Below are 21,409 nucleotides of genomic sequence, written 5' to 3'. Positions count from 1 at the left end.
CGCAGTAAATTTGTTATGGCTAAAGCTGAGAAGTGCCACACCCAGTCCCTACTGTAAAAATTCCCAATACTAGAGCATACCATTGATGTTCAGAGAGGACTTTATCCCATCATATATAACATTATCACTGCACGACAGTGGGAGAAATTCTACGCCTAGCCAGAGGCAGCAGTAATGCCAATTATCTAGGAATTTTACGCCAACTATGCTAAGCATGTAGATAGGCCAACATTCATTCAAGAATGTTAGGTATCTTTCGATGCTCACACTATTAATCAATTTTACAATACACTTGACATTGAGAACAATGAGTATGGCCAAATTGTGAATGGCGAAGTCGATCTTGATGAGGGTCTAGGATCAATTAGCTTCTTGGGCATAGAGTGGAAATTGCATAAAGGTGTTTTGACATCTTTAAAAGCCATAGAAGAGATAATGAGAGCATATGTCGCGCATGTTAGCATGGACATGGCTACCTTTTTAACGTTGCTCGCTGACCCGAACCTAAATGACAGTGATGATGATGATGAGGAGGATGATGTGTGATGTCGTCTACAAACATGGGGGAGTATTCTCTTTCTTGCTTTCAAAAACACTGAGGACAATGTTCACTTTAAGTTTAGGGGAAATTTTAATGCCTTTTCTTAAGTATATCGCATTTATATTCTTAAGCTAGTTAGTTTGCATGTTTAGTTAGGCATGTGTTGAAATATTAAGCTAGAGTTTGTGCACCAACAAAAAATTGATTTATCTATCCAGTGATGAAAACTAGTTTCCTTGTTATTCTTTCCACTCTTAGCAAGCATGAATATTGTTGTAGTATTATGTGGAATTCTTATGCAGAACATTATTTTATAATGTGATTTTCATATTTGAGCACCGTGTTTCTTACATTATTTTATTATGCACATTTAGAGAATGGTCATGTGAGTGTGAATCTTTAAACTATATTTAGAATTTTATAATTTGTTTGATCCTCCCTTGAGGTGAAATTCTAGGTTATGCTTAGTTAGGAAATGACTTAAGCCATCTTTGGATCGATTGAGCCTTTCTAGCTAACCCATTCAAATTTTATCCTTAATATACCCCTTTAAGCCTAGATTTATCATTTTCTTTGTCAACCATAAATAAACTAGTTGAGCTTGTAAATAATTTTCCAATTCTACTAACCCCACTTCTAAGCATGTACATTGTTTTAAGAATTATACATGGGCTAAATGTTGAAAAGGTAGAAAGTATGAGTGAGAAAGATTCTAAATTCGATGTGAAGCATTCATTCTACTATCATTGAAAGAAACAATTTTGGGGGAGTGTTGAATTGTGAATAAAAAAATGATTGATGAATGAAAAGTGAAAAGAAAGAAACAGGTGTACTTGGTGAAGGAAGATAAGGCTAGATAGATCCTAGAATAATTATATGCTTAGGGTGATTTGAGCCTTAATATATCCTATATCATACCTTAACCCTAGCCGAACATTATAAGCTGAACAAAGTCTTAAGGATCCATAGCTAAGTGATGGCCTACATTAGTGGAGAGGGAGGTGAAAAACAAACATATGAAATTCTAAGCTCGTTGAGGTTTGCATGAATATAAACTTTCCAAAGTACATAATGTTCATTGTAAGAAACTTCGCACACACATGGAAATCCATTTGAAAAATGAGCATGCATTTGGATGAAATATGAACTTAGATAATATCCATGTTTTGTTTTAAGTTTGGAAGACAAGGTAATTTATAAGGAAATTAAAGGTGATCAATGAATTGGTGCACTTTCATAGTTGATGTTTTCAACTACTTATTTCAATTTAGTTTTTGCTTGAAGGCTAGCAAAATATTAAGTTTGGAGGTGTGATATCTCTATGATATAGAGTTATTTAATCACATTTTGGATGCCAAATTAGCTAAGTCCTTATGAATTTTAGTTAGATTGAGTTATTTTTTTATGGATTTTGTTATTTAGTTTAAGATATGTCAATGTAGTTAAATTTACATAATTTTAATTCATTTTTAATGTTGAAAGTCTTATTTTAAGCCAAAACTGATTTAGTCTTGGTTTTGGTAGGTGTTCAATTGCATAAAATTGCATAAAGCTAAATGGTGTTGAATTATGCAATGAAGACTAAGTGTAGATTTTCACTTAACATCTTGTAGTAATTCGGACATAACTCGAGCTACAGAGATTAAATCAATGTGATTCTTGGACCATAGGAATGTTAAGAGGCAAACTTACAACTTTCATGATTCAGCCTATATCAGCCTTGAGGTAGGAGAAAATTACATGGCAAGGTGAGTTACTGAAGTAGTTTCTACATCAAGGATCTATAAGGAGCAGCGCTGCAGCCAAGGAACACTTAGGGCCATAGTGCCTAAGAGAGCATCACTACTCCCATACAAAAGCCCAAGAGCTCTGTGTCTCAACGGCCAAGGATGAGGGTCATGGTACTGGTTGAAAGACAATGAAAAAATACAAGGCTTGAGCATCGCGATGTTCATGGAGCAAAGCCACGGCTCTCTGACGTGGAATAAGTAAGTTAAGCCAATTGGGATTTGAGTTTTTAGGTTTTTTTGAAGGCTATAAATATTTCATTTTTAGCAACTGAAAGAGGAAGGGAGAGAGTGAATAAATGGCAGTTTTTGAGAGAAAAGAAAAACCTTTTTAGCAAGAGAAATAAGGAGAAATCGAAGGCAACTAAAGATCGAGAATTAAAAGAGGCTTCGATATTCTTTTTAGTTTTAATTTCTTTCTTATTCTTTTACTGTAGAAATTATCTTTTCTTTTGATATTGTTATGTCTGTTGTAAAAAAAATGATGAACTAAATTTGTTTTCTAGGATTATGGTTTATTTTAGTATGTAGTTTGAATGTATGATTTCTCTTTGCATAATATTAATGGATGATGCATGGTTTATTCAATTATGTGCTTATTGCTTTTCACTGCTTTATCACTAATTGAAATGTAGTGGGTCTTTAAATGTAACTCGACGGAGGGAGTTTAGAATAAATTAATTTTTTGAATAGCTTATGTTTGATTCACTTCAGAGTTAGGTAATAGTTTTGTATTTAGAATAGACATATACCTAAATGCCTTAGGTAGCCATATTAGAACATAGACATTATGAACATTTTCTAATTAATTTACATAGAATATGGAGTTAACTTTGAAAAGGTATGTGTGCAAGATCTTGACAGAGACTTGTACATAATATGGATTCTAGGTTAACCATGTGTCTCATTAATCTAAGTTAAGGAGAATGATTAAATTCAGATGAAATATTGAGAGACACCATAAACCTAGGTTTTGAATTAATATTTTTCTTAGTGAAATTTTATTCTTCTTTATTTTAAATAATAATTTTTTTGCTTAATTAATCATTCAAAATTGAGTGCTTGGATAGGATAAAGGTTGATATAAATTTAATACTTGGTAGGAATAGGTGCAAATCTCTATGGAAAATGCTACTCAACATATCTTTATATTACTTGTATGGCCACATGCACTTGTGCATATTAAACTAACAATAGATCCTGTTAAAAGGCATGTTGTCAAGGTTATGCTTGATCCTATTAAAACACATGTTATAGAGGTTGTGCCTGTGCTAACTCTATTGTATAGAGTTATTTTGACTCATTTTGGGGGCTTTAGTAGCTAAATCTTTGAGATTTTAGGTTCAGATTTTAGTATTTTAGGTATTTTTCTAGTTTATACATGTTGAGTAGTTAATTTAAATTGTTTTAGTTTAATTTTAAGTTATTTTGTTTTAAATTACTTTAAAAGTAGTTATTGCTAATTTCTTTTATTGCTTTTGTAGGAAATTCGATGAAAAAGGCTCATTCGACGAAAATTCGTGCAAGTATGGTGATGGTTTCATTTGTATATGTTTTGGTATTTTGACCTTATCTTTGTATACAAAACTCCAAATGAGATGATTCTAGAACCACTAGAATGCTGAGAGATAGGATACAACTTTTATGTTTACTACTTTTGCTTGTTATGATTGAATCATGGTAAAAAATATTTGTCTAATTTGGAGAACTATAGTAGTATCTATGGACTGAACATGATGTGGTATGGGAAGCATATCTTTCACTCCAGAAGTGCAATTGACTTGATTCTTGATCCATTTGAAAGTTAAGAGACAGGGATAAAACTTTAATGTTTACCACTTAGCCTAGTTCAAATCATATCTAGGTGAAATTTGAGTTGAAAGATGCTTAACTGTTGTAGTTCAGTTCTACATAAGGCAGTAGGTGGAGGAAGGTTGTAGCCTTGAATTACTCAAGGCTGCAGTGTCAAGGAAGGCAAGGCTACAGCGCTGACGAAAACAAGGCTGCAACACTGGGAAAAAAAAGTGCACCATACATACTTTCGAGGCTAGAGCGCTGCAACACCAAGAAATCATGGTCGCGGCGCTAGATGATTTTCCAAAAATAAAAATTTGACGGGATTTTGAAATTTAGGTTACTTGGAGCCTATTTGAGGGACCTTTTTTCAGAGGTTTTAATGGCAAGTGTGATACCCCAAATTTTAATATACACATAAAGTAGTGTAATTGTGGTGACGTGGACCAAGGGTAGTTTCATTTTCTTCTTGGTGAGTCTTAGCAAATATTTTATATCCCAGATTCAATAAATTATATTTATATAAATTAAAAAAAAGAAGAAGAGAGTGATTTTCACCTAAGGGGTAAAATGATAATTTTACATCTCGATTCTAAATTTTTAAGTTTTAATAAACTCGAGTACCTTTAATCTATTGTGGACCTTTTCTTAATGTCAAAAGAGTAGAAAGATTGCACAAAAGAAATGCAAAAGAAGAAAAAGAAGACAAAGTAAACTTGTTAATGGCATTTTCATAAATAATTGAACTTTTGTCAATCCTAGGTATAAATATCTCAATTTCCAACACCTTCTCCTTCTTCCTCCCATTTCTCCTCCCCGTTTCAAACTTTCCATCTTTCATGGAGGCCATCTTTGAAACCTCCATAACTTTCTCATTTTAACTCCAAATTTCATGTTTTTATACACTTTTTCATAGAGTTTTTTGTGCTCTTTCACTTTTTTACCTCAAAAACCCTTAAAAAGTTTTTCCTTTGCACTTTCTCTCACTAGTTGAACTTTTTTAGAGAGAAAAACTCTTCAAAATAGCTTAAAAACTCTTAAAGGAATTTTTCCCTTTTTAATCCTCACCTAGAAAATTCAACTACAAGTCCACCAAGATGAGTACTGGGTTAGGGTTAATTTTTAAGTTTATTAATGATGGTTAATAATTAGATTTGTGGGCTGTTTTACTATTGATGGATTATATTGTGGTGAAAAAATGAGTATTTATTACTAGTGTGACTAAAGTGGTGAAAATAAATGACTAGCTAGTGATTAGAATGTTGGCTTTGTTAATTTACAAGTAAATTCATATTTGAAATAGGAATTAGGGGCTGTTTTGATGGGTTGAGATTGTTTTTACTAGTGTGACTAGATGATGGCATCGAGTTTGGTTTTCAAAGAATAAATTACATTATTTTTAACATAAGTGCATCGCGTTTCCTAAAACCTTCCGTATCGTTTGCTTGTTCCATTCCTATGTTCACTCACTGGGTTTCTCCTCATTCTTTTCAAGTTCATGTTTTAGTTTTTAGGTTCGGAGGTATTTGTATCCTAGGTCGGGGTGCTTTTTCGTATTCATCTTTAGATAGGTTTACCATGACACTCAATGATAGTACCCACGCCCTGAGTCACTCCGCTGATAGTAAAGGGTTTGTTGTGTGTATATATATATATATAGGAATGTTTAAATGAAAACTGTGAGATTTGTTGTAAACCTTGTATGTTTGGTTTGATTAATAGTGTTGTCTGGGGTTGGTAAATGATAACCCTATTTGAGAATGGTATATGCTTGGCTGCCATTAATTATTCTTGAAGAAATAATTATTGAAAATTATGAATTGCGAACCTTAGAGATAATGGTGGACAAATGGATTAACGAATAGGTTTTTATAGAAAGGCTTGCTTGGGCCTAGTGGGCTATGCTTATTGGGCCCATGAGCCGATCATGGCCTAGAATTTGAGCTGTGACAAAGTTGGTATCAGAGCCTATGTTTAATCGAGTCCTAAGAACTTTTGTGTTAATCAGTGGAGTTGTCAAAGTCAGTGTAGAGTCTTGTTTATGATTTGTGACTGCAGCACATGTCATAGATAGGAGGCTATATAAACTCCCATTCCTAGTAACCTACCTTTTACTAACGTCATATAAAGGTGATAAGTAGCGCCGTTGTCCAGGTTTGAGATGCCACCCGAGACACGAGCTGTTGTTGGAAAGATCATAAAGCAAAATGCTCATAATGAAAGGTTACTGTAATGATATATTCCCTCCGATTAAGGATAGTGGAAGGTGGAGTAGGACTAATAAGTCCTTAATAGCTTATTCATCTAGTGAAGCTATAACTTTTACCCATGACCATAAATGGGAAGAAATTAAATTACACTGGACCGTTATTAAGGTCTATATAAAGGAGCACATACAATATTGGCAATAAGGAGCACCTCTTTACTAGAATGAATAGTAATTGTTGTGATTCACTTGAGGCTTATAAATCTAGGTAGTAAAGGAGGTGTAAACCAATATTCATGTGTTCGGAGGTAAGTGCACTATGATAATTGTGCTTGGCCATTTTTAGTATGTGAGACTATGATCAATCGACATTGTTGTTCAGCTTTGTACAAGTTAGCTAGTTATTGTTTCTGCATGGTGATAGATTATTGAGCTTGCCATGCACATATATAAATGGTGTTGGGCTTTCGAAATATTTTATACACATATATATGTTGAATATGTGTATAGCAGCTTAGATGGAGCTAGTTTTGATTTCAATTAGGTGGCTGTGAATTCCCAAGATTTGATTTGACTCATTATGGTTTATAGTTATAAGTACACGAATTAGCCAAAGGAGAACATCAACGACTATCATAATTGATGTTTGGTCATGATGTAAAAGGCTAGTAGACAAATTAGCTCTAAGGATGAGCTTAAATTTTGCTATGCTTAGCATGAAGCCAATGAATTAAAGGACTAGTTATGAATTTGGTATCCTAAAAATCAAATGACTTAGAAATGTTGATTTTAGTCTAAACGCCATAGGGAGTTTTATATTTTAGCTTGATATACAAATTGCTTTAAAGATCAAAATAAAAAATTTATTTGGTTTATTATGCAACCTATGATATAAATGATGAGTCCTAAATGTGATTTCTCTAAAGGCAAGGGAGTTAGAAAATGTTGATTTTTGGATAAACTCTAAGAGAAAGCTTTTGCATCTTAAGTTTAGGAAATTTTGATTTTATGACCATAAAGGCGAGATGCAATAAGTAAGTGAATTGTCCACCTTACAAATGTAAATTGTTAAAGATTGATGAGTAACGTTAAGATCTCAACGTTGAGTGATGTACACTTTGATATTTATGTACCTAATAGTTATTTGGAGACCATTGGTTAACCAAATTTGCACTAAATGTTATGATAAAGGTATATAACTGCTAGTAATGAAATATGCCCCAATGATGATCTTGGCATACCACAAAATGTGGAATAGATATGTCAGAATTAATGCTCTGATTGTGTACTTGAGCTAGAAAGCAAGTTTTGCAAATTGTGGTTTTCATGATCACGAAATATATGAAGCTTATCAATATGTAGGCATGTTCTTGAAGTTGTACATTTCGTGATTCACATGCATCATATGGAAGAAGATATCCCCTAGAGGGATTTAGACTAATTGGTGGTTACATGACTATAAGCTTGGTATGAGATTGAGAATGCCTTGGCATATATGTGGAATATATTGTGAAAGGTCAAAAAGCAACATATACACTAATAAGGTCAATAACATGAATGATGGGGGAAATATGGATGTTGTTATGAGAAGCATAAGAAGCTTAAGGGTAATCGATGCAAATATACTAAGGTAGTTCAGTATGGTTCGGATTAAGTACAAAGGCACCTTGGGAGATTTGAGAATAATGTCCATTGGGACCAATGAGCTGAAATGCTATTGAGCATGCATTGAATTGTTAAAGTTATGAGTTTGAAGATAAGCCTTTGATTGTTTAAGTCCTCAATGGAATTCTATTAGAGGATATAGTCAACCAAGGATTTTCATTGAGAAGGTTGATTTGGAACAAGTAGACTAAAGTACATAATTGTGTTCTTGCGAGGAATGACCTTGCTATGTTAAATTACAAGGAATGATTTTCATGGTGGTGAGACCCAATGATTGAATGGTGGTATGATATATTCAAAGACCTCAAGTATGGAGTCAAGTCTAGGAGAATTCAAGAAATTTACAATAATAGATGGTGCTATTGATTTATGGCCATAAATTTGCTTCAGATAGAAGGGTTCGAACAATTGGAATCGATAAGATATAGTAACGTCGAGAAATTTTTGGGAGTTAGGTGGTTACAACACTTTCTAAGGAGTAAACCTTTACAAGATATCCAGCCCATGAATGTGGAAGTAATCATGATTACATCGTGAAAACTTGGTTAGTGGAGGATTAATTGTGAAATTGCAAGGTACGGTACTTACGGAGTCAACCTATGAATGGGCATATGGTGTCTTGAGGTAATTAAGGATGTTGATCTTCTTGTTGATGGTGGATTTATGAGATCTTGGTAATGAAAAGATTTATTACATTCGAACTGGGTCAAAGGGTTGATGGTTTAATCTTGGATGTGTTATAAAAGGATTGAATATAGAAGTGTGACAATTCTCCAAGTCCAAAGCATTCTAAAACTAGTGGATTGACCTTCTTATTCTCGAGGGTAGATCTTTGAAAGATTGTCTTCCACCAGAATCGGTTCTGTATGGAAGGATCGATCCTTCCCCTTAAAAGTCTATTCCTATAGTACACTTTGCAAAAAAGGTAAGTTTTAAAGTGCCTTTCCCCTAGCGTTATTGTGGTACTCCAAGCTAAGTTCCCAGTGAGATTTAATTACTTTTGGATTGCTTCTAAACGATTAGTAAATGCATGATTTCACATACCTTGTGCAATTACCTTGAAATACTCCAAATGTGCATGATCGAGGATAAAGACTATTTCAATACTTTGAGGTTACATCGAATAAGATATCGAGGTGTGCGTAAAGCATGATTCGATTAAGTTCAATTATAAAGTTGTGGTATAATGAGTAAGAAATCATAGCCAACTAAAGATTGATGTCATGAGTGTATAAAGCTTACAAAGTTGATACTTGCACTATCATGAGCTTACTTAAGTGGTAAACGACAATGAATACTGATGATGATATTATTAAAAAAAATACATATATTTATGTATGTATCATATATGTATGGTTGGGACCTTATTGTATGGTTAAGTTGCTTCCTAATTTTAAAGGCTAATTTGTGGTTATACCATTCTAAGGTGTGAAGTTTGAAATTCAATAATTGTATTGATGTTAAAAGATGTTTTGGTGGAGTCTTGTTCATGAGCCTGCAATTGTAAGCACACTTTAATGATTAAAGAAATATAGTATATTGCTAGTACACTTGGTGGATTTAGGAAATTATAAAACTGATGAAAGAAATATCTATTATTATCCAAGAAAGATTGATTTTTTATAATTATTTGATGGGCATTTCTATTTCAGATGAACACCTTAAAGTTAAGTTTGTTTACGAGCCTTGCAAGGTGAAGAAGTTAGGTCATGCTATGTGAGACCAATTGTCACGACCCAAATTCTGGGCCATGACGGGCGCATGGGCCCAATGGATGTAGTCCAATAAGCCCAAGCAAGCCTATAAATCTGACCTGTTCATCGTTCCATTATAAACTGCTAAATCATATTTCATAACTTAGAATCATAATAATATTAAACGTTGCCATCTCATATTGGCATACCAAACAAGTGTATATACATTATCTACAACATGTATCTTAATAATTTACATTAGGTTTGTCTATACACAACAAAAGAATACTCGACTTCCAGCGAAGGGACTCAGACGAATGTACAACTACTGAATGCCGAGACACCTACCAAAAGATGGATACAATTCTACGAGGACACCTCGCCCTAGGTACCGGCTGCCTCGTGATCTGAAAACATGAAGTTGAAATCGGTGAGTATAAGCCCAGTGAGTGAACAAAGAAGGGAACAAGCAACAACGAGGGAGAATTTAAAATCATGATGCACTTGTTTCAAAACAATGCAATTTAGTTCCATTCATATTAAAAACCCCTTATCAAGCCCTTAAATGATTAATCATTTGAAAATCATGAACCCATACATAACGAACCATTTGAAGAATGAAAGCTTCACTATTACGCAAGCAAGTCAAATACGACAACGAATCTTCGTTGCAGCTGAAAGGGTTTCTCAACTTAACTCATTTAGTCCTTAATGTTAGAAGTCCATGCTCATATATGGTAGCAAAAAAGTTAAAAATAGGACAGCAATTGGACAAGATAGGAGACAAAACAGAAAGTTTTTCACTACAGCGAGATTGAATCTCGCTGCAGCGAAATTGTAACCCAGAAACAGAAAGTTTTTCGCTGTAGTGAAATTGTAAACCAGAAATAGAAAGTTTCTCGCTGCAGCGAGAATGAATTTCGCTACAACGAGAAGCTACAGTGTCATTCTTGCTGCAGCAAAAATGCATTCTCGCTGTAGTGAGTTTCTGGCTAGTCTATCCTTCCAAACCTTAAAGTTTCTCACTGTAGCAAAAATGATTCTCGCTGCAGTGAGAAACAGGGCACCAATGAAAAATTTACCCTTTTTCCAAAGAAAACCCACCCTGCTGAAATGTCCAAACCAACATGAAACATATAACAATTTTCCACAGTTTAACATGTCAAGTTTCACATGCATTACAACCATATACCATTACTCATTAATTTCCTATATCACACATATTTACATATGTATATATGTATACGTATACCCATCATCATCATGCACACCATGCCATCATCATCATCACTAGCTCATGCGCACTCCCTACTCGCACATGGCTGGGTCATCACCGGGTTATGCGTACTCCTTACTCGCACATAATTGGGTCATCCTCGGCTTATGCGTACTCCCTACTCGCACATAGCCGAGTCAATGTCATTACACAACAATATATTCATATATATATATATATCAACACAATGTGGTAGTGCATGAATCAATAATAGTCACATGTCACAACATAAACCATTTCTCAAGAGCTTGTTCCAAGGCACTCATTTTTAAGAAAAGTTGTATAAAATCATTCAAACACTTTGTACAAAACAGTCACATTCCCAAAATAGTTTTGATAGGTAGTCCACTCACCGATGTATTGTTGAGCCTTTAGCTGACTCTAATTCCCCTAATGATCCAATTGGAAGGATGGGACTTCATTAGAACCTAAGATCACATTAGCATAAGTAATAGGTCAATTCACACACTATGAACCCTAAAAGCTATCTCTTAGCTATCTTTCAATGGCCACATTAAATGGCTATCTATGTTCACTATCTAAATCACTATAAAATGAATGAACATCTTTAACAATAAAACAACTCATAATCCCAATTACTAGCCATTTTCTACAGCTAAAAATTGAGCTTAGTTCATCACTCACCCGTGGGTTTCTTTATAGTTGAATTCCCTTTCAATAGCTTCCAAACAAATGGGGTAATTCTCTCTTTCTCTCTCAAGAATGCCCAACTAGTGAGAGAAAGTATGTAAATAAGCTTTACCAAGGATTTTGAAGTGAAAGAATGAAAGAATACAAGGGTTCTAGTCAAAAGGGCACAAAGGTATGAAAAATTAAAGCTAGAGAGAGAAAATTATGCAAGCTCCATATCAAGCTTCTATGGAGGTTTTAAAGAAACGTGAGAGGGAAGAAGGAAGAAGAAGACAAGTTGCTGGAAAATGGGAGAAGAAGCTTGTCACGACCCAGAACTCCCCATCGAGCCCGTGACAACCGCCGCGAAGCCTCGACAAACATTCTTCACCCCGAATGTCGATCGAAACCTCGCAAGGCTCTCGTATCAGCTTTCGCACTTCCCCAGTGAGCAATAGTTATCAAATAATCAAAATACGAAGGATTACAAATCATTTCCAAATCATAACATAACATTTTTTTTGGCTCACAGGGGCATTTTCGTCATTTTTGTCGAAAACCTCGAAACTTGCTAAAAATGTAGTAGGTAAGCCGAAAATATATATTTAATGATTTAAAAAAAATTAAGTATCTAAAACGTTCATTTGAAGTGAAAATTTGACCATTTGAATATAATAAAAATATTCAATAAAATAAACTATTTTCTTGTAAAATAATTTTCATAAAACTATCGGTACATAATTCTTATAGCGTAAAAGATAATTATATTCATATATACTATAAAGCAAATAACCAAAGCATAAAATTTCTTTTACAGTGACACGTGGGCCCACATCTATCCAAAATGCATCGGAAGCTGGAAACCTACAGCTTTTACCGATTCGAGTCCAAATGAAGGTCCTTGTCAAAGTCAGCTAACTATGGAATTCCCCGAGCCTGAAATGTGAGGAAATGAGGGTGGTGAGATTATAAAATCCCAGTGAGTAAACAGATACCATCTAAACTATCTAAAGTCGAGTAAATGGAGACAATTAAAATAAATCATCATACTGTAATTTCATTACCTTTCAACTCATTTCAACCAAATAAAATCAATCCATAAAAATCGAGTAATCAACTTGGCTTATGAATTTCTTAAAACTTTGGCTCGTGCCAAAACTCATACTCGGTGATACCTTGCGCAGGGCATCTAACCGAGTCCGCCAAGGCTGTTAAAATTTTGTATACACTTAAAATATATTTTTGTTTGAAAAAAATACAGCCGTTCCTTGGCGTTGGCTGAGTTCCCCTTCACGTGGTGGTTTGGCGTGAAGTGAACCCTAAGCTATACCCCAGGAGATACCCTACGCGCCTCTCCGTTCGAGGTAATAATATAATGGAGTTTACCGTGCCCCTCTAATAGGCTGGTCCACGGAACCCCCTCTGCAGTAAATAATTAATATATAATCCACCAATCAATAAAATTCATTCTAGCATGACATGGCAATTTATCGCAACCTAGCCTCTCAAGGCTGAATACACAGTATAAATAATTCTAACACCAAAATCAGTTTAGCCATTCATGCTCATTTATTGTCATAAGCCATTCAATTCAAAACCATAAATTTGCAACACAAACTAGCAGTCTCCAATTACTCTATTTTCAAAACCAATATTCGATTTTCCAGAAAATTTATAAAATCATTTTATAAAATCACAATTTCTCTTAAAACATAGCAATTTACCATTTAAACCCATTTTTCATAAAATCACACAGTTGTATAAAACTACTCTAGATAATTAAGACGATAATAAGTTTACTCACAGTATTAGGAGTAGAAATACTCCTATCTTCCGCCCTCGGGTGCAGTCTCTTACCCGAAACAATTGACTCACCACCTATCCATAATCCATGACACAAAATTCAATAAATTGTGTCAATTTATCATAAATTATTTCAGGCTCTTATCCATGCGTATGCACTAGATAGGATTTGAAATGTCTAGACAATCGCTTAATTGCGGTGTCCGACCTAACTCGCCTATACACGGTGTAAATTCCTAAAATCCCCAATTCGACTCCAATTCCATCCATTTCAATTTCAATTATCCAATTATATCCACAATACCTCAATGACTGTGAATTTGGTCCAATTTATCAGTCCGGACTATAAATTACGCTTTTACCCCTAGTGGGTAAAAATTTCAATTTATTGCACCGAAAATTCCCATTTAATTTCCAACCTCATAATTCATCATTTTTCCACCCAATTCTCTTAAAATAAAGTCAACCTCATCCTCACATACCATTGGCTAGATTCGGCCTAGGGAAATTCATGGAGAAGATAAATATTTTTCTTGTTGTTTTACTCATAAACATGCTAAACTAACACTAAACACTAACATAGCTCAAAATCAAATTTATCTAACAACTTTCTCTCTCTAAACCCATATGACCAGAATTCAAATCATCCTCAAATCACATGATTCAACCATGAAAAATGATGGAAAATGCATGGGAAAGGTAAAGCACAAGACAAATTTAAGAAATGTTACCTTTTTTCACTTGATTTTTGAATTTCCACCTATTTTCCCTTTAAATTTCTTAGCTAGGGTTTTATTTTCTCCTTTCTCTCTCTTGTTTCTTGCTTGGCCGAATGTTGAAGAAGAAGAATGGGTGGGCTGATTTTTTTATGCCTTTTTTATTGTTTAATGAAATAATATTATTTTATTCATATTTTAAATATTTTATTAATTCATTTTTTTTTCTAGCCATCCATTTGTCCTACTTTTTCCACCATGCATTCCCTTTGACTTATCCAAGTCTTAAGTGAAATTTCCAGATTTTTCCAAAGTTTTGGTGGAGCAAATTCTTCAAAATTACACTTTTGCCCCCGAACTTTTCAAAAATTACATTTTTGCCCCAAAAATTGAAAATTTGCCATAATGCATAATTTGCACTCCTCATACTCATTTCACACTCCAAATAATTAAATTTGATCAAAATCCTTTCAAAAATTAAATTTTTGATTTCGGATGGCAAAATTACCATTTTACCCTTTTACTCCAAATTATACCGAAATTAAAATTTTTCACTTCTAAACCTCAAATCTTACTCCAATAAGTCAAATGGGGCCAAAAATCTTTTCTAAAAATTTCCATTTTGTCCCCAGGTGGCAAATGACCATTTTGCCCCTAGATAGCGAAAATTCCAGTTTGACTCCAAATTGATCCTCGAACTCCGAATCACCATATTAACCCATTCTGGGACTTTAAAATTCTTAATTTCATTGTAAATTCTCTATTTGATCTAGTTCGAGGCTTAAATCAACTTTATTGTACCTCTAGGTACAATACCGACTTTTGTAAATTTTTCAAGACTCTCTTAGCATGTAAACATGCTATCCACCACATGTATGTCATCACAAATATTTCTGTAGAGTCGGGCTTGTCATCTTCTCCCCCACTTGGATCAACCATATGATCCTCCTTCTTGATTGACTTCGACATCCGGCTAAATATTAATATTTTAATATTATTTTATTAATAAAATATTATTTTATTCTAAAAATTTTATCTTGTCTCCTTGGTACCCAAAATACCTTATTATGCCTCACTTGACTTCCAAATCGCCTTTTATCTCACAAATTCTCCTCCGATAAAATTATTATTATTTTCTCACTTGCGAAATATTTTATCCTAAACTACTCATTTCGTCTTTTATCACTTCTAAACATTTTAATTGACCTCAATTTGCATTTGATCAACTTTATTTATCACCATATCAAAGTATGGGGTATTTCAAAGCTGTTGGAAGAAGGATATTTATAGGCCAAACTTATCCATTCCCTTAAAATTATAAAAATGCCATTGACTAGTTAGCTTGTTCTCATGCAACCTTTTGTGCAATCTTTTTACTCTTTAACACTGAGACCAAGTCCATAATTGTCTAGACATGTTTAGGTTTGTGAAACTTTTAAAAGTTTTGACTCAAGTGCAAAATGACCATTTTGCCCCTATTATGAAAATTATTATGATTTCTAGTTTTATTCGTGTTTTCATCATTACACGTCATTTATGTAGTCTTATGCCTATTTAGACCTTAAAATATCATAAAACATTCTTTTGGGAGCTTATTAGAGAAAATGATGAAACTACTCCTGATTCGTATTATTACATCTATGCTTAGTTACAAGCCTATAGAGGTTGGGGTCTCACACCAATTGCAACTTTCGATAAGGTAAAAAGGTTATGGGTAGACGAGTCTTCATGCCGCACCTATCGAACCTACTTGAGGTGTCTGTGTACCTACGTTAAAGAAAGATAATCCCAATATAGACTATTCTTGAGAAAACAAGCTATGATAGATTGCACTTTGATGTTGTGGCTTCCACAAGGTGATGACATAAGTACGCAAGTGGAAAGACAACTCAATAAGTCGGGATAAGGTGGGAGTTTACATATACGCCTATTAGAAAGATATAGATTAATCAAGCTTGATAAAATTCGAGGACGAATTTTTATTAAGGGGGAGAAAATGTGATACCCCAAATTTTAATATACGAGTAAAGTAACGTAATAGTGGTGACGTGGACCAACAATGGTATCATTTTCTTCTTGGTGAGTCTTAACAAATATTTTATATTCGGGATTCAATAAATTATTTTTATATAAAAAAAAGAAAAAAAGAGAGAGATTTTCACCTTAGGGGTAAAATGGTAATTTTACATCTCAAGTCTAAATTTTTAAGTTTTCATAAACTCGAGTACCTCTAATTTATTGTGGGCCTTTTCTTAATGTCAAAAGAGTAAAAAGATTGCACAAAAAAAAGAAAAAAAAAGAAGACAAAGTAAATTTGTCAATGGCATTTTCGTAAATAATTGAAACTTTTGTCAATCCTAGGTATAAATATCTCAATTTCCAACACCTTGTAGTACTTTCTCCTTCTTCCTCCCATTTCCCCCCTTCATTTCAAACTTTCCATCTTCCATGGAGGCCATCTTTGAAACTTCCATAACTTTCTCATTTTAACTCCAAATTTCATGTTTTTGTACATTTTTTCATAGGATTTTTTGTGCTCTTTCACTTTTTCACCTCAAAAACCCTCAAAAAGTTTTTCTCTACACTTTCTTTCACTAGCTGAACTTTTTAGAGAGAAAAACTCTTCAAAATAGCTTGAAAACTCTTAAAGGAATTTTCCCCTTTTTAATCCTCACCTAGAAAATTCAACTACAAGTCTACCAAAGTGAGTAATGGGTTAGGGTTGATTTTTAAGTTTGTTAATGATGGTTAATAATTAGATTTGTGGGTTGTTTTATTGTTGATGAATTATATTATTGTGAGACCTCAACCTCTATAGGCTTGTAACTAGGCATAGACACAATAACATAGGCCAGGGGTAGTTTCGTCATTTTGTCTAATAAACTCCCAGAAGAAAGTTTTATGATATTTTAAGGTCTAAATAGGCATAAGGCCGCATAAATGATGTGAAATGATGAAAACATGAAGAAAACTAGAAATGATAATAATTTTCATGATAGGAGCAAAATGGTCATTTTTCACCTCGGGTTAGAATTTTAAGTTTTCATGAACCCAAGCATGTCTAGACCATTATGGACCTTGTCCAAGTGTCAAAAGGATAAAAAGAGTGCATAAAAGATTGGAGGAGAATAAGCTAATTTGTGGAGGGGCAATTTGGTAATTTCAAGGGAATGGATAAGCTTGAGCTATAAATATCTTCTCCTTCTAGTAGCTTCTTGAATTTCTAACAGCTTGTCTTCTTCTTCTTCTTCTTCCATCTCACGTTGCTTCCAACCTCCATGGAAGCTTGATATGGAGCTTGCATAATTTTCTCTCTCTAGCTATAGTTTTCATACGTTTGAGCCCTTTTGACTAGAACCCTTGTATTCTTTCACTCTCTCACTTTAAAACCCTTAAAAAATCCTACTTCCATACTTTCTCTCACTAGCTAAGTGTTTAGAGAGAGAAAAAAAAGAAATCCCTAAAATAAGCTTGGAAATTGTTGGAAAGAATTTCAAAGTTACAAAGCTATCAAGGTGAGTAGTAAATTAGAATTGAGTTTTAAGTGTTGATAATGTTTAGTGATTGATTTGTGAGTTTATTGTTGAGATTGTGTATTTACTCTAATGTGATTAGGTAGTGAACATAGATAGCCATTTAAAATGGCAATTGAAAGCTAGTTAAGAGATAGCTTTTAGGGTTTATAGTGTGTGAATTAACATAATGCTGATGCTAATGTGATTCTAGGTTCTAACGAAGCCCCATTACCCCAATTGGATCATTAAGGGAATTAGAGTCAGCTAAAGGCTCAATAATAAATCGGTGAGTGGACTTGTATTTCAAACTTGTTTTGGGGAACGTGAATGATTTTATCCAACTTGTCTTTGAAAATGTACCTTGGGAACAAGCCTTTGGTGAAGTGATTTTATATTGTGAAAATGTGCTATACAATGGGCTATGTGTTATCAAAATATGATAGTATGCATGATATGCATTGGGTGCTTCTTTGTATGTTGATGTGGACTCGGCTATGTGCGAGTAGAAGTGCACATAAGCCGTTGTTAACCCGACTATGTGTGAGTGGGAGGGCACATAAGCCGTTGCTGACCCGACTATGTGCGAGTGGGAGTGCGCATAAGCCGTTGCATATGAGATGATGATGATGGAGGGTGTATATGATGATTAATATCTATATATATACATATATATACATATATGATATATGGTTGTAAATGCAAAAATGTGAGCATTTAATTTGTTGAAATTTGGGAATTTGCATTTGTTACATGTGGCCTTTGTTATTTAGCAGGATGGCTTTGTTTTGAGGGAAAAGAAAACTTTTTCCTTGATGTTCTGATTCTCGCTGCAGCGAGAAACTCTTGGGTTTGGAGGGGTGGTGCTGGCAAGGAATCTCGTTGTAGCGAGAATGTTACTGTAGCTTCTCGTTGCAGCGAGATTCATTCTCGCTACAATGAGAAACTTTCTGCTTTGAAACCTAAAATTTTGCTGCAGCGAGATTCAATCTTGCTACAATGAAAAACTTTATATTTTTCTCCTTATTTGGCTCGGTTGCTACCCTATTTTCCATTTCTTTGGTACCATAGTTGAGTATGGACTTCCAACATTAAGGAATAAATGAATTAAGTTTAAAATGAGGAGGTTTGGTGAGAAACCCTCAGCTAGATGATAATTAAAGTCAAGTGTCGTTGCAGCGGAAAGGCATTCTCGCTGCAGTGAGGACCCATTGTTTATTTGACTTGATTCGCATGAATGCTATTAAAGTTTTCACTCTCCAAAACCTTTGTTGAGCATGGACTCTTTTCATTAAGTGATTTACTTATGTGGGGTTTACATGAGGGGTTTTTAATAAGATCAAAAACAAATTGCATTGTTTTGAAAAAGAATGCATCATGAATTCGTTAAACATTCCTTATGGTTCCCTTCCTTGTTCACTCACTAGATTTATACTCACTTTTTTCAACTTCATATTTTCAGATCATGAGGCAGCTGGTAACTAGGACGAGGTGTCCTCGTAGACTTGTACCCATCTTTTGGTAGGTGTCTTGGCATTCAGTAGCTGTACATTCGTCTGAGTCCCTCCGCTAGAAGTCGAGTATTCTTTTGTTGTGCATAGACAAACCTAATGCAAATTATTAAGATACATATTATAGACGTTGTATATAAACTTGTTTGGTATGCCAGTATGAGGTGGCAATGTGACTTAGTAGTTTATGATCGAATGATGAATATGTCAGATTAATAGGCTTGCTTGGGCTTAGTGGACTACGTCCATTGGGCCCATGCGCCGGTCATGGCTCGAAATTTGGGTCTTGACAATTATGGTGAAAAAGTGAGGATTTACTACTAGTGTGACTAAAGTGATGAAAATAAATGACTAGCTAGTGACTAGAATGTTGGCTTTGTTAATTTACAAGTAAATTGATATTTGAAACGGGAATTAGGGGCTGTTTTGATGGGTTAAGATTGTTAGAGGGAGAAATGATTGATAATTATGGTGATTCATGGTTGAACTAGTGGTGTGGGTGACTAAATTAGTAAAGTGCATTGTGTTGGTGTAAGATGTCACTAAAGAAATTAATTAAGTGTGGAGTTATGAATTATAAGGATGATATAGTGCTGGAAAATGGAAGTAATAAATGGAGTGTTATGAAAATGGTGGAGTTAGTATTAGGTTGACTAGTCAAGTGGTAATTGAAAACTAGTCAAGAAGAACTAGTAAAGTTTAATTGTGGAAATAGCATTTGGATTTATATTCATGTGAATTAGGTTGGTTGTGATGCTAATTGTGTGTGATAGGTTCCAACAAGACCTCACGTTTCCACGTGGAGCACTAGTCAAAGTTCGGATTTGATAAAAAAAAAATGGGTGAGTGAACTTGCATTTAAAATGTTTTGAACAAATGCATATGTGTTGAATAAAGTACTTGAATAACTTTGGTTGACTCTTTTAAAAAAATTATGCATGGGAACAAGCCTTTCACAAGTGATATTTCTATGTTGTCAAACGTAGAATGTGATGAATTATGTGTTCAAAATATTATGTTGAATTGCCAATTGAATTGTGGCATGTGATGCATTGGAAATCTTGAGATGTTCTAAACTAGTGGCAATATGATTAATATTATTTTCATTGAATGTTGGACTGTGCAACCATGTCTATGACTAATAAAATAATGAATTATGTGGAATGTATTATTATGCAAAGATTCTTGTTACATGTTATTATGTGTGCTATGCCTTGAAAAGTAATATTGAATGATAACTATAACCGTGCGAGTGCGGTGTGGGAGTGTGCATGACGGTGATGGTGGTGTACGGTGTGGGAGTGCACACGCTGATGATACATGCCATGTGCGGTGTGGGAGTGCACATGATGACATATGCCATGTGTGGTGTTGAAGTGCACATGATAATTGCCATGTGGGGTGTGGGAGTGCACATGAGGATATTAGCTATGTGCGGTGTAGGAGTGCACATGAGCTTAGTTGAGGTTGGCGGGTGTATGTGTGGAGCCATGGTGACTAGTGTGGGGATGACCTTGGTGTACGTTTGAAATATTTATTTATTTAATATTCATAATGTATACATGAATTTTTATATGCATGTGCACCTGTCCTATAGAGTAGAGATTTTTGGAAAATGTAATGTGTTTGAATTGTATATTGAAAATTGATATTCTTAAATATTTCCAAAATGAGTTAAAAGACATCATAGCATTGAGTGTGGTTTTCGAAGAATAAATTGCATTATTTTTAACATAAGTGCATCGCGTTTCCTAAAAACTTTCCTTATTGTTTGCTTTTTCCCTTCCTATGTTCACTCACTGGGTTTATGCTCATTCTTTTCAAGTTCATGTTTTAGTTTTCCAGGTTCGGAGGTAGTTGGATCCTAGGTCGGGGCGCTTCCTCGTATTCATATTTTGATAGGTTTACCATGACACTCAATGATAGTACTCACGCCCTGAGTCACTCTGCTGATAGTAAAAGGTTTATTGTATGTATATTTATATATGAATGTTTAAATGAAAACTGTGAGATTTGTTGTAAACCTTGTATGTTTGGTTTGATTAATAGTGTTGTCTAGGGCTAGTAAATGATAAACCTATTTTGAGAATGGTATATGCTTGGTTGCCATGAATTATTCCCGAATAATTATTATTGAAAATTATGAATTGCAGACCTTAGAGATAATGGTGGACAAATGGATTAACGAATAGGTTTCCATAGAAAGGCTTGCTTGGGCCTAGTGGGCTATGCCCTTTTGGCCCATGCGTCGGTCATGGCTCTGGAATTTGGGCC

At 34.4% G+C, this 21,409-nt stretch overlaps 1 long non-coding RNA gene across 2 annotated transcripts; it reads right to left on the bottom strand.

Moving 5' to 3' along the window:
- Positions 12,489-14,168, bottom strand: LOC108660853. Of its 2 annotated transcripts, none has more exons than XR_001926548.1 (3): positions 14,128-14,168; positions 13,398-13,471; positions 12,489-12,529 (listed from the first exon to the last, which is right to left on the bottom strand). It is a non-coding gene; the product is annotated as an uncharacterized LOC108660853 (long non-coding RNA). The 2 variants fall into 2 exon arrangements; XR_001926549.1 differs by lacking the exon at positions 12,489-12,529 and adding an exon at positions 12,976-13,015.

The sequence above is a fragment of the Theobroma cacao genome, chromosome 2 (assembly GCF_000208745.1).
Source record: "Theobroma cacao cultivar B97-61/B2 chromosome 2, Criollo_cocoa_genome_V2, whole genome shotgun sequence".
NCBI classification, from domain to species: Eukaryota; Viridiplantae; Streptophyta; class Magnoliopsida; order Malvales; family Malvaceae; genus Theobroma; species Theobroma cacao.
Note: the sequence above shows the minus strand (reverse complement) of the source record. Positions and strands in the feature narration are given on the sequence as shown.